The sequence below is a fragment of the Notolepis coatsorum genome, assembly GCF_963971535.1.
Source record: "Notolepis coatsorum genome assembly, chromosome: 13".
In the NCBI taxonomy this organism is placed as follows: domain Eukaryota; kingdom Metazoa; phylum Chordata; class Actinopteri; order Aulopiformes; family Paralepididae; genus Notolepis; species Notolepis coatsorum.
In genome coordinates, this window is record NC_140177.1 from 57767895 (window position 1) to 57782885 (window position 14991).

Consider the following 14991-nt stretch of genomic DNA (forward strand, 5'->3'; position numbering starts at 1 on the left):
CAGGTCTCCCGTGGGGGCTGCCAGGATTGTCTCCTTCAGTCCCGCACCGTGCATGCAGCATAGCATGCGCTCTTCCCAGAGCTCATAGTCCTCTGCTTTTCCATTGAATGAGGGCCATTTGCTCCTTCCCTTGGTTTCCATCCTCTTCGTTGATGCTAGGCGTAGCTTTAGCTCTTGTTGGCCTAGCGTCTAGCCACGCGGTGCTCACGGCGCTAACCTAGCCTATACTTTAGCTAAGCTTGCTACGCTTATTATTTCGCCCCGGCATTATCTGGGCCCATAACCTGTTGACAGAATCCGGCTATAGGGCGACAATAATGTGGTCAAGAGGCATGGTTTCTATCTTTAGCCTTTAACTGGCATGGTTTATTTATTCACATGGTATGAGCAGCAGTTCTAGAGTTCTCCTCTCACTGAGAGGCTGGGGGGAAAGAGGTAGAGTAGGAGGAGACATCTCTATTTATACTCGCCACCTGGTGGTGTTCTTGAGTGGCTCCGCCTAGAGCGCCCTCTAGTGGAAACAGTTATATATGCAGTTAGACAGTTACTAACAATCCTACATAGAATCTCTGACTTCAACAACTTCTTCTCACCATTACCGGAGATTTACTAACTTTAACTCGTTTTGTGTTCAAAGTAGGGATGGGCTCAAGTAATTGTTTAGGGAAATACATTTTTAGAACGCATGTAATGCGGATTGTCAGTCAAAACAGTTGGTTAAATTACCATTTGTAATAATTACATTACACCCACTCTATCTGCAGCAGGTCTCTCCACTCATGGAACGGCATGTCTATGAACGCTACGCCAAGGGGGCGACATGTTGTTCGCACAATTTAGAAATGCATAAACCGCCGTTTTAAAATTTTAGATAACGCTAAGCTAACTGTTTTTAACTTTTAGATAACGCTAAGCTAACTGTTTTTATCTTTTAGATAACGCTAAGCTAACTGTTTTTAAAATACTCCACAAGACTACAAATACTACAGTGGGGACAACAGTGGCTCACAATGTAGAGCAGTCGTCTGGTAATCCGGAGGTTCCCGGTTCGATTCCCGCTCCTCCCGGGCAGCGTGTCGAAGTGTCCTTGAGCAAGACACTTAACCCCTTATCGCTCCCGATGAGCAGGTTGGCACCTTGCATGGTCGCCTCCGACGTCGGTGTGTGAATGTGTGAGTGAACGGGTCAAATGTAAAGCGCTTTGGATAAAAGCTGTTATATAAATGCAGCCATTTACCATTTACGTAAGACTTCAAATACTCCACGAGACTTCAAATACTCCATAAGACTTCAAATACTTGATAAGACTGCAAATACTCCATAAGACTTCAAATACTCCATAAGACTTCAAATACTCCATAAGACTTCAAATACTCCATAAGACTTCAAATACTCCACAAGACTTAGAATACTCCACGAGACTTCAAATACTCCACAAGACTTAAAATACTCCACGAGACTTCAAATACTCAACAAGACTTAAAATACTCCACGAGACTTAAAATACTCCACGAGACTTAAAATACTCCATGAGACTTCAAATACTCCACAAGACTTCAAATACTCCATAAGACTTCAAATACTCCATAAGACTTCAAATACTCCACGAGACTTAAAATACTCCACAAGACTTAAAATACTCCACGAGACTTAAAATACTCCACGAGACTTAAAATACACCATAAGACTTAAAATACTCCATAAGAATTCAAATACTCCACAAGACTTAAAATGCCTCTTATGCCCTAGCCCTATTTTCTGAAAAAAAGACATACCTAAGTAAATGGAAGATTGCTCCACTTCTACAAGGTCCATTTGCATGTTCTTGGTATCTGATTCTAGGGACATCTAAGGATCTCAGGGAATGTATTCCCAGTGTCAGAAATATTGTGTCTGTTACTAGGCTTGAGTAAATTGTGATGAAACAAAGGAGAATATAAATTATGATTTTTCTTTGCATCTTTGACAGTGAATAACACTAAAAATGACCAGACATGAGAAATTGCCACTGAGCTTGTTCAGCACCTTCTTAAGATCACGTGTACAAAAGATCTAAGCAAATTAATAAAGGAAAGATGATTAAACAATGTTTTGTAGATACAGTCCTGAATTCTGCCATCCGGACACATGCAATTTGAAATTATGATTATAGAATAATATCAGGCCTTATTATGGCTAAGTCGCACATCTATGGATCGGGCCAAATCTCCCCTTTCCAATGGCAGAGTTCAATCTGGATTTAGTATCACCAGGCGCGCAGCAAAAACCGTGAATGAAATCTACTGTACTGTAAGTACAATAACTTTTTTATAATGTACATTTCACCACCATTTTTCATCAGATTGCAACGCGTTTTTTTTGCTAGACGTTCACAGAAAGGTAGAGAAACTAACTGCATCCTAATTTATGGCAATAACGTTCAGGTTTGTTCCCGCCGTGAGATATGATCCCAAAAAGAAAGAGGGGAAAAAAATGAAAAATAAGTCAGATGATTGACAGGGGCTGGTGTGAGCTGGGAAGTGTTTTTTTTATTTATTCGAAAGCCCTGGGTCTCTTCTCTCAAAAGACTACACTCAAGTTAGGTTGTGCCAAATCCTTGCGTCAAACCTCGCCTTTTATTCATTATTAATAACACTTAAAACCATTGGTAAACAAACGTAGTGCCTAAAATATACACTTTGACTGCTGTTTTGACAGGGTTAGGGTCTTTACTCTTGGCTACAAATATATATCATCATCAGTTAATTCCCCAAAAAAGATTTAATACACAAATGTGGCTGGGGGAACTGATTCACTCAGCATGAATGGACTATAGGTCAATAAAAACAATACACACACAAAAGAAACATTAAAAAATTATAATAATACAATTTAGATTCTAACATATTCAAATCGATGCATCGATTCTAACACATTAGAATCGATGCATTTCATTTAATCGATGCATCGTTACACCCCTAGTGTTGATATGTCTTGTGTGTTTGTTTCATATGTGTATGTATGTGTGCGTGTGTCTGTGTTTATCTCATGTGTGTTTATCTCATACTGTATCTGTATTTATACAACGGCATGCAAATTTCTCGATTCTGATTGGCCATTAACACGTCTTTATTGGCAACAATCCACGGTCCTGGGCTCAGGACCCGCCCACAACCGAATCACATATCACTCCCCGGCTCACTCCGGGAGAAAACAAGATCGCGGACAACAAATGGATATGTTGATAGCACCATAACGACTAAATATGAAGCGATTCTGTCAAGGGGAATGTGTTAGCCCTTTAAACAATGTTGGATGATGTAATTGATGGGTCTTGAGTCAATCTAGAACAAAAGAAAAATCGCGGATTGTTTGATTGATTAATTGATAGATTTAAATTTCTACTTCCTCCCCACTGACTGCACTGCAGCGTTCACTCTCACAGTCCGACGCTGGCGTACCCACAAACACACACACACACACACACACACACACACACACACACACACACACACACACACACATACACACACACACACACACACACTGTGACACACACACACACACACACGCACACACACACACACACACACACACACACACACACACACACACACTCCTGTCTGCAACAGCGGGGGAGTCAGACTGAGAGAGAAGCAGCGCTGTTTTAAGTGAGCATGGTCTATTGAATTGATTGATTGGTTGATTGCTAATTTTATTACTGTACCCCTGGTTTCCAACTGGTTAAGTTTAGGCTAAAAGAAATAAATAAAAAAATAGGGCGAAGAAAACGTTTTTTTCCTATAGGGCAAAGAAAACGTTTTAATTTGTTTTACCTACTTTATATTCTGCATCTGGTAATACAATTTTCAATCAATCATTCCAATAATACACAGTTGGATGTGTTAGTTGGTTGGATGCACTTCAAGCTGCTTCCACATGAGGCAACTTCTCTCAATCATTCCAATAATACACAGTTGGATGTGTTAGTTTGGTTGGATGCACTTCAAGCTGCTTCCACATGGAGTTGTGGGAACTACTTTTTCTGGCGGATGGTTTTTTCAATAAATCTTCGATTAATGTGTGTTTATTGTATAGAAATAAGGTTGGATGAATCTGGCAGTTGTATAAAAGCTTTACACCACGTGCAGTCGTGATTTGTGACCAATAAATCAACAGCTGAAGAAGAAATTCATGACTGATGTTATACAAGGAAGAGACGTCTTCAATACGACGACACCTCAGGTACACACACACACACACACACACACACACACACACACACACACACACACACACACACACACACACACACACACACACACACACACACACACACACACACACACACAGGCTCTCTCTATCTCTCCATTCCTTCTCCTCTCTCTCTCTCGCTCTCTCCATTCCTTCTCCTCTCTCTCTCTCTATTCAATTCAAAGGTGCTTTATTTGCATGCATGTCAAACAATTAACAGTATTTTTACAATGTAAGATTGTTATGTTTTTTATATATATTGTTTTAGTCAATGTGTTTTAGACGTTACAGTAGACATTACAGACATATCAAACATAAGCACATGCACAAAACAAAACCAAGAAAACATAAAAACAGTTCACAGAGCACTTCAATACAAAACCGTTACAATACAATACAGAGTCATTATCTCAGGAGGTGAGAGACATAGTCAACCGTTCCACCTGAGAAATAAAGGGCTGCCACACCACATCAAACGTTCCACTTGATCCCCTGCAATGTGTATTTCATCTTTTCCACTTTTAAACAATACATAACATCACAAATCCACCTGAGGGAGGACGATCATTTTTCCAGTTCAGAAGAATGAGACGCCTTGCTCGAAGGGAGGAGTAAGCAAATGGCAATACAGTTCAGCTGTGCTTCTGGTAGATCAGAATCCCCCGAGAGAGAACACCAACAAGTCCCAGAAAATGACATGGTTAACCCTTTCACTGACACACAACAGAAGGTTAACCCTTTACTATCACACAACCGACGTCGATGCTCCATCATTATGGCTAATGATGGAGCATCGCCGTCGGTTGTGTGATAGTAAAGGGCTAACCTTCTGTATTGTCACTGTAGTGAAGCTCTTGGTGGTTAGGAAATGTAGTCAACGACACGGGGTGTCTAGTCAGGACATGGGAGGCAGGAACGTTCTTTGAGGAGTTTTATTATCAGTCGTCAGACGGATGCACAGGCAATTGCTACTTTCTATTTCCCATTAACACGGTGGGAGTGTGTGAGTGGGTGTGACTAATACTTATTAATCAGTCTGTTATATACTATACAATATACTGTCGCTGTTCATAAACCTCATGAGTGGAACTAACAATGGGGATAAGCAGTGCTTTACCTATACTAGTCACAGGGATAAACAGTGCTAAACAGGTACTAAATACTACAATCAACAATATAGATTATACTCAATAGGCTAGATTATCACTATAAGCATACTGGTAAATTGCTTCCTAAGCAGCTGGTAGAATTATAACCTTACTATAAGCCTTAACTATATAAATCACCAATAATAACTAAGCGTCCTCATTATACACATATTTAACACTTACTTGTGATCAGGGACGCGCACACCAGTGGAGCCTGGTGACCACATTTTTAGGTGAAGCACAAATTATTATATTATATTATATATTAAATTATATTTTTAAAACATCCCCCACTGTGTGTCAGTGGACACAGATGAAAACATAATATTAATATACACTATATATTAATATTAATACCAACACCAATCAATTAATTAATATTAATATCAATATACATACTAATATACTATCAATACTACTATTGAATATACATAAACTATTCATTTCATTTACACTATACATTTCATCAAACCAGCATGTCATGTCTCCTTTAACTGTGGGTGAAAGCGGTCCGAGAACTACAATGCCTGGCAATGTTTACTTCTGCATCTCACGCGACACACACAAGCCACCGGTAGTTTCAGACACAAACCCACACACAACGGACAAGATAGCAGTTCTCATTCATAAGAGCACACCAAAGTTCCACCACATGAATCTCACCGTGACAAATCAGCAGAGCCACAGAGGCACTAGATCAGCCGTGCATCAGCAAAGTACGCTAGCCTAGCCACAAGCTAGCGGCAACATTCATTCATTCATTCATTCACCACTAACACAGGGCACATGCAAATATTATCTGCAGGCTGCATTAGCAGCCAGCAGCCAACGTGATACATTACATTGTGTTTATATGTGACATAGCCAAGTTAACAACGTTTCAATCCCTTAATCAAGTCTCTAAACAATTCGGCTAGCTAACGTTAGCCATCCGCAAAGTACGCTAGCCTAGCCACAAGCTAGCGGCAACATTCATTAATTTACAATAACACAGTGCACATGCAAATATTATCTGCAGGCTGCATTAGCAGCCAGCAGCCAACATGATACATTACATTGTGTTTATATGTGACATAGCCAAGTTAACAACGTTTCAATCCCTTAATCAAGTCTCTAAACAATTCGGCTGGCTAACGTTAGCCATCCGCAAAGTACGCTAGCCTAACCACAAGCTAGCGGCAACATTCATTCATTTACACTAACACAGTGCACATGCAAATATTATCTGCAGGCTGCATTAGCAGCCAGCAGCCAACGTAATACATTACATTGTGTTTATATGTGACATAGCCAAGTTAACAACGTTTCAATCCCTTAATCAAGTCAAGTTAGCTTGCCTTCACAGTCCAAGATGGCACGTTCACGTCAACTACAACTACACTAGTCTTCAACTGAGATTACAAAAAAAAAGATATATCATCCAAGTAAACGATGCAGTGCACAACAATAAGTGAACAAGTGAATAAAGATCTTAAAATATGAATGATTATATTAGGCAAATTAGTGTTCTTCAGGCAAATTGCACACATGAGATGATGGAACACACTTTTACTAGAACACTGAAGCCAGTTCAGCTGCAGTTCCACAGGCAGTGAAGTTATTCTGCACGAATATTACTGCAGTCATTACTGCAGTGCAGGCCTGCTCAGAGCTGTCAATTTTGGCCATTAAAAAAAAAAAAAAAAAAAAATATATATATATATATATATATATATATATATATATATATATATATATATATATGTAAATTAATAATAATTATGAATTATGAGTGAATTTGTGTTTCATGTGCTGTCATAGAGAAACCTACACTGGCGCACACAGACTGAGGGAATCAACTAAGCCCACTCTAATATATAAATGCTGACTATCAACTGACATGTCTGGGCATGTCTGAGAAGCATGCAGCTGCAGAACAGCACCCCACTGTCTTTATGTCTGCCCAGTCCTTGGGCCTTTTGCACAGTCACACTGTCACTGTCGTGTGGCAGTGAAAGGGTTCAAGTATCCGACCTGCAAGCTAGCTCCTCTGAGTAGAGCTCAAATATGGAGGACCAGAAAGCTGCTAGGCTAGCACACGACCAAAATGTGTGATACAGATGTATACAATTTTTTATCCACTTTTTCTCCTTATTTTCTATTTTTCCCCATCCCAATTTCGAGTTTCCAATTCTCCCTCCCCTGTCTTGAACGTTGCTCGACTATGCCCCCCACTGGGTGGTTGTAGGGAGGATAGAAGCCTTGCATCACGTGTCCCCTCCGATACACGAGGAGGCAGCCTGTTGCATCTTTTCACCTGCCAGCGCGGACTCTCAGTGGTGAGGTGTAACGTGTGGGAGGCTCAAACTGCCCCTGCCACTTCCTGTCTCTGCTGTGCAGGCGTCCCCCAACCGACCTGTAGGAGTCGCTGTCCATAACGTCCAAATCCCCACCCATCGACTTCCACCCGCTACCTCTGCCAATGAGTTAGTATGACCAGGGACGTGCACAGGACGTTAGAGGTGCAGGTGCTCAAAGGCTGAAAAGGGCACTGGGCCTGTGCTATTTTTGGGGGCCCTTTTTGGGTGGGGGGGGCCTTTTTATGCTTTTTGGGGGTTTTTGGTGATCAAATATTGAATATTGAACTATAATAATCAGTGCAGGAGTTCACTTATCCTTGAAAGACACTTTTATCACTGACTTAAAAGGCCCATACTTATAGACATCGGATTACGGGAAATTTACCGACTAGATTACTCCCTGGATCAGCTTTCTGAACCGCAGCAATGGCCTGTGGAGATTCGGAGGACAATGGGACCAGATCCTGACCCCGGGAACAAAGGAATCATCAGGCGGAGAGGGAAGAGAGCTGGGATCCGTAATAGACTGAGAACCAGACGACACCGAACGCCACTACCCAGTATATTGCTAGCCAATGTACAATCAATTGACAATAAACTGGACAACATCCGAGCAAGGATTCAATTCCAGAGAGACGTTAGAGACTGCAATGTTCTCTGCTTTATTGAAACGTGGCTGTCGCCAGGAACCCCAGATCACGCCATCCAACCGGCCGATCACTTCTTCATCCACCGCAAGGATAGAACAGCAGAGTCCGGCAAACAGCGTGGAGGAGGTATCGCCTTCATGTTTAACAACAATTGGAGCGATCCAGCCAACGTGAAGGAATTATCGAACCACTGCTGCCCCGACCTGGAATATATAACCATCAAGTGTCGTCCTTTCTTCCTCCCGAGGGAGTTAACGGCGATCATCCTGGTCAGAGTGTATATTCCACCGCAAGCCAATATTGGTGCCGCGCTCTCCAGACTCCACGATGAGGTAAATAGAATCCAAGCAGCGAACGTTAACGCCGCCATTGTAGTAGTGGGTGATTTCAATAGCGCCAATCTGAGAAAGGTTTTGCCTGACTTCTATCAGCATGTGACTTGTAACACCAGAGGCGGTAACATCTTAGACCACTGTTACACGCAATTCAAGGGTGGCTACAAGGCTCATTCTGCTAGTGGCTTTGGTAAGTCTGATCACGCGGCCATCTTTCTTTCACCAAAATATAAACAAAGAATCAAGAGCACTCCTGTAGTCTCGCGAGAGGTGCAGAAATGGGATGTGGAGTCGGGGGAGACGCTCCAGGCTGCGTTTGGGTGCACAGACTGGAGCGTGTTCCGCGACACAGATAACATTAATGTCTACACGGAGACAGTGCTGGACTTTGTTCGTACTTTGGTGGAAGAAACAATCCCCACTACCACAATTAGAGTTTACCCAAATCAAAAACCCTGGGTAGACAAATCCGTCCGTGAAGCTCTGAAAGCGCGCACCAAAGCATACAACGACGGCCTGGTGGCAGGCAACATGAATGACCACAAGGTGGCGCGATACAACGTAAGGAGGACAGTGACAGAGGCAAAACGGCGCTACAGGGATTAAATTGAACTCCAGTTTGAACAGGCTGACTCCAGAGCTATGTGGCAGGGGCTCAAAACGATGACAGACTACAGAGGCACCTCCCTCAAACTGAACAGTGTCATCTCCTTAGCAAATGACCTCAATACCTTCTATGCGAGGTTTGATGCTGGTAATAACAACACCAGCCCACAAGCCACGGCAATGGGGGGGGGGTCTGCTGCTGATGGAGACTCAGTGTTCAGGGTAACAGAGCATGAGGTGAGGCGGACCTTTAAAAAAGTGAATATCAGGAAGGCAGCAGGACCGGACGGCATCCCTGGCCGCGTCCTAAAAGTCTGTGCCGACCAACTGGCCCCGGTATTCACTGACATATTTAACCTGTCCTTAGAACAGGCTGTCATCCCCACCTGCCTGAAGAAGTCCACTATTATCCCTGTACCCAAAAAATCCAAGCCTGCTTGCCTCAATGACTACCGCCCTGTAGCTCTCACCTCCATAGCCATGAAGTGCTTTGAGAAGCTAGTAAAGGGCTACATCTGCTCCTCCCTCCCCATCAACATGGACCCCCTGCAATTTGCATACCGCCCCAACAGGTCCACGGAGGACGCCATAGCCCATGTGCTGCACACAGCAGCATCACACCTGGACAAGAGGAAGGGGAACTATGTGAGAATGCTATTCATCGACCACATCTCGGCATTCAACACCATAGTGCCCTCCAAACTCATAGCCAAGCTCAGGGACCTGGGCTTGAACTATGACCTCTGCCAGTGGGTCTTGGACTTCCTGACTGGCAGACCCCAGGTGGTGAGAGCAGGCAACTGCACCTCCTCATCCATCACCCTCAACATAGGGGCCCCCCAGGGCTGTGTTCTGAGTCCCCTCCTCTACTCCCTGTACACACACGACTGTGTGGCTCAGGGGAGTAGCAACACAATCATCAAATTTGCTGACGACACAGTGGTGGTGGGCCTGATCTCTGCCAACGACGAGAGGGCCTACCTGGAAGAGGTCAAGGTCCTGGCGGGATGGTGCCAGGAAAACAGCCTCTCCCTGAACGCCAGCAAAACAAAGGAGATGATTGTGGACTTCAGGAGGTCGGGGGTCAAGGACTACAGCCCCCTCAGCATCGACGGGGCACCGGTTGAGAGAGTCAACAGCTTTAAGTACCTTGGAGCCTACATATCCGAGGACTTGACATGGACCACACACATTGACAGTGTTGTGAAGAAGGCACGACAACGCCTCTACTTCCTCAGGCGCCTAAGGAAGTTCCAAGTCAGTCAGAAGATCCTTAAGAACTTCTACTCATGTACAATAGAGAGCATCCTGACTGGCAACATCACCTCCTGGTTTGGGAATAGCACTGCACAAGACCGAAGCAGACTACAAAGAGTGACACGTTCAGCCGAACGCACGATTGGAGGGGGGCTCCCCACCCTCCAGAACATTTACAACAAGTGGTGCAGGGGCAAGGCTAAGAGAATAATTAAAAACTCCAGTCACCCGAACAACTGCCTCTTTGAACTGCTGCGGTCAGGCAAGCGATACCGGAGTCTCAAGGCGAGCACAGAAAGACTCAGAAGAAGCTTCTATCCCCAGGCCATCAGGCTGCTCAACGAACAATGAACACTACACAACAACAACCATCAAACGCACATAGCACACACATCCACACGCACACACTCACTTTAAACAAACACACTGTAGCACCCACTCCCCACACTTTATAGCACACACTCACTTTAAACAAACACACTGTAGCACCCACTCCCCACACTTTATATTTATTGATGAAGGATTGCACTACAACTCGTACACCTTACTGTAAATTGTACCTAAATTGTACCTCATCCCATTTCTGCTTTGCACTATATAGTATTGTACATTAGTACACTGCATAGTATTGTATATTATATGGTAACTCAGTTACGTCTACTCTGCATCGAACATTGTACATATGTCTATACTGAACACTGTGACCTAATTTTTTACTTCTAATTTACATGCTATACTATGTTATTTGATACTATCTTGTCTAGCACAGTCTCTGGAGCGTAACAGTAAGAAGCATTTTGTATGAAAGTATTCTGTACTTCTGTATGACAACTATTAAAGAAACTTGAACTTGAAACTTGAAAACTAAACATACATCTCCATAAATGTTCAGGGTGGAGGGAATAAGTGCATACCCTACAGACCCCAAGTCTGTTAGGACAGCAAACTTGGTTGGCACTGCTCAAAACTTACCTTTTTAAAATAGCTTTTAAATTAATTATTATCTTTATTTCATTGTCTAATTTTCTTTATTTCTATACATTTTACTTAAATATTTTATTATAATTTGTATCATTGTTTTATGTCGTTTTTTTTTTATCATTTTATTTGTTTTTTTTTAACACTTTGAGTGCCACTCACGGCTTTTCTCGGGTTTACGCCCCGACCGTTGAATGCCACGGTCACGAGTATTCTCGTTTTTTTTTTAAATTATTTTAGCGATCTGAAATCATATTGCATCACGCGAGCCTACCGTTGGAGATCCAGGGACCGCCGGCACTCAGATGTGAAAAAAGCGCCCCCTATCGTCTCCCAGATGGTAAATCACCCTTTTGGTTTTGACTCAATGAATGTGAATGGGAGAACGGATTTCTGACTCCACATTTTACTTCTCACTGATGCAGCCGGGGTCTACCAGAGTTCATTCTGGAGCCTTTGAGCCGCGCGAATCATGTGTTATACTGTACACATGATGGATCAATACACTTATCGATTTTTTAGAATGGCGATCGGAAATTGGAATAAACCATTTGGATACCATCTGACCTCAGGTAAGGAATCTATGTTATCAGTGTTAGGATAATCAGACTCGTTTTCACGGATATACTGTATAAGCGTTTATGTGATATGGCTGTTTTGACTGTAAAAGCCATGAGGAAATAAGAGCAGCGATTATCAGCGCACGGCAAGAGCGTGCGTGCGCACACATAATACTATCGATCATCTAACGTTTATTTGAAAACGATTCATAAATAGGCCAACAAATGACAACGTTCTGGAATATTCCAGTAAAAGGCGATTATCATAGGCATGGGTTGTTTTTCCCCGGAAAACGGGTGATTTTCAAAATGCTATCAAGCGGAAATGAAGCGATAAAAATACAATCTGCCTTGCCAATGTTGACTGGAAAATGAGTCTTTGATAAGCGACAGGCAGATTAGACACATAGCCATAATTTAAAACATAGATTAGGCGATATTAACGTTAACATTGGCCGCAGATGGTGGCACTCAACAGGGTAAAAAGGAAAACACGGCCGGCACTGAAAGTGTTAATGTCAACATGTCACGTACGTGGGTCGTTCATTATCATTATTACCATATATTTTAACACCATGTAACATCAGGGTATATTATTATTGTTGTTTTCTATGTGTGGTGTTGTGTCATCTCCTAATCGCTGTTTCTGTTTCCGCAGATGCCACTCATCTCCCTGATTGGATTGGTTGCCCCTGATTGGTGCATCTTCAAGACAGGCAGTGGAGATGGGTGGTTAATAGATTGGGAGGTGGCACACATCGGGGCGCCTCATTCTCTGTCAGTTGCCAGTGATCAGAGGATTGGGAGGTTGCCATTGCTTTGTTTGCCACTGTGTGTGGACTCCAGTAGCAGGATATATATATGTATAATTGTTGTGGGCATTAGAGCCATTTGCCTTCCTGCCTGGAAGTGAGTATATATATATATCTATTTGTGTTGCTCTGGTGCTAAGTAGAATACTGTATATTATATTATATCATATTGTATTATATATATATATCTTATTAGTATTCTCTTATACTGTAGTGCTCTATGGCTGGTGGTTCCCAGTGTTTACTTTATATTTTGCTTCGTGTTGTTTGGTCGTATTTATATATTGCCTGTTTGTTCTCCAATTACCTTTTGCCCTTTGTGTTTGTGCTGTGGGTTTCAATCCCCACGATAATAAATATTTTCCCCTTTGGGAACAGTGGGTTTAAATCCCCGCTATAATAAATATCATTTACTATTTGGAACAATGCCTTGTGTTTATTTTCTTTACCTGCCTGGGACCTTGCTTAATGCACTACTGGAGGGGCTGGTTTTCACATACAGCCCGCTCCAGCTTATATTCTATATATTGTCTTTAGACATTACTATGTGACAAACATATTATTTAAATTATTCAAATGGAACGCAAACATGTTCCATTGTGATGTCACAGTATGATGTCATAATCAAACATTCTAGAACATTTGTGATGTCACAGTATGATGTCATAATCAAACATTCTAGAACATTTCCTGATGTCACAGTATGATGTCATAATCAAACATTCTAGTACATTTGTGATGTCACAGTATGATGTCATAATCAAACATTCTAGAACATTTGTGATGTCACAGTATGATGTCATATTAGAACATTCTAGAACATTTGTGTACAGTATATATTCAACAATTCTCTCAGAAGATCTCAGATCTCAGAAGACCAAGTGAAGTTATCACTTGTTTTTTCCAGCTACTTGTCTGTAAGCTTGAATATATTCTGTAGATACAATTTAAAATCCCCACATGGAAAAGGAAACAATGTCCTGTACAATCCTTAATGAGGGAAGGGTCTGTGATGTGGTTATTAAAGTCAACAGCACTGAGTTGAATGCCCACAAGGCCCTCCTGTGTGACTGCAGTGACTATTTCAGGTAAGTTTAGCTTGGTTTAGGTTAGCTTGGTTCAGGTTAGCTTGATTCAGGTTAGCTTGGTTCAGGTTAGCTTGGTTAGTAAACAGATACTGTTACAAAGGGTCAGATTAAACCGAATATATATATTTATTGCCTGAGATCCCATGTATAATATTTGTATATCGTTTGATATCCCTTGTATATTCTTTGTACATATACACGGAATATCCCTTTACCTAGTACAGGCCAGACCATAATATTCGTTCTCCTATTGGACAGCGATCCCCTAGGCGCCACGGCCATACCCCCCAATGTCTAGTTCAAAGTCACCGCTAAGACATGTCTGGACATGCCCGGTTCTGCGCAAGAATACGAGACAGAAATAAGGCTGGTTCTAGATTGTCACCTTACGTATAAATACGTTGCAGGTGGATACAGCAGTAGAGTTGACCCAATAAGTTGAAGCCTCACACCACGATACAACGTGCTGTGAAGTGGGCCCGTTTTTTCCCCCGAAATAGAGCCTTGAGACCGCGTGCGAATTGATAGCTGAAGTGTCAGAGTTTAACGCTGGATCGTCGAGTTCGACCTATTCTATTATTAAGGGGAGACACTGCAGGTGAATAGGGTAAAAAAATTAACTAATAGATATCACAATGAAACTTCCCCAGTTGATTACTTATATTAAGACAAGACTTTTTTGTATTACAAGTTTTCTGAAATTGTATGTTTAAATATGCAAATGAGGCATGATCTACTTAAATATGCATATAATTCCAGGACAGAAATCTGAACATTGGATAAAGCCATTTTCAAAATTATAGTTTCATTTTGTTGACATATTAGAGCCAAAGGTTATTACAGAGGGGATTTTGGATATCTCTTTTTATCACTCCATAAATCAGAAAATACTCCATTCAGTCCATTTTATGGTAAAATTCCATATTTCGCCATGTTTTTAGGAATAAAATGTGATATAAATCAGGGTATGAATGCGATATCAACA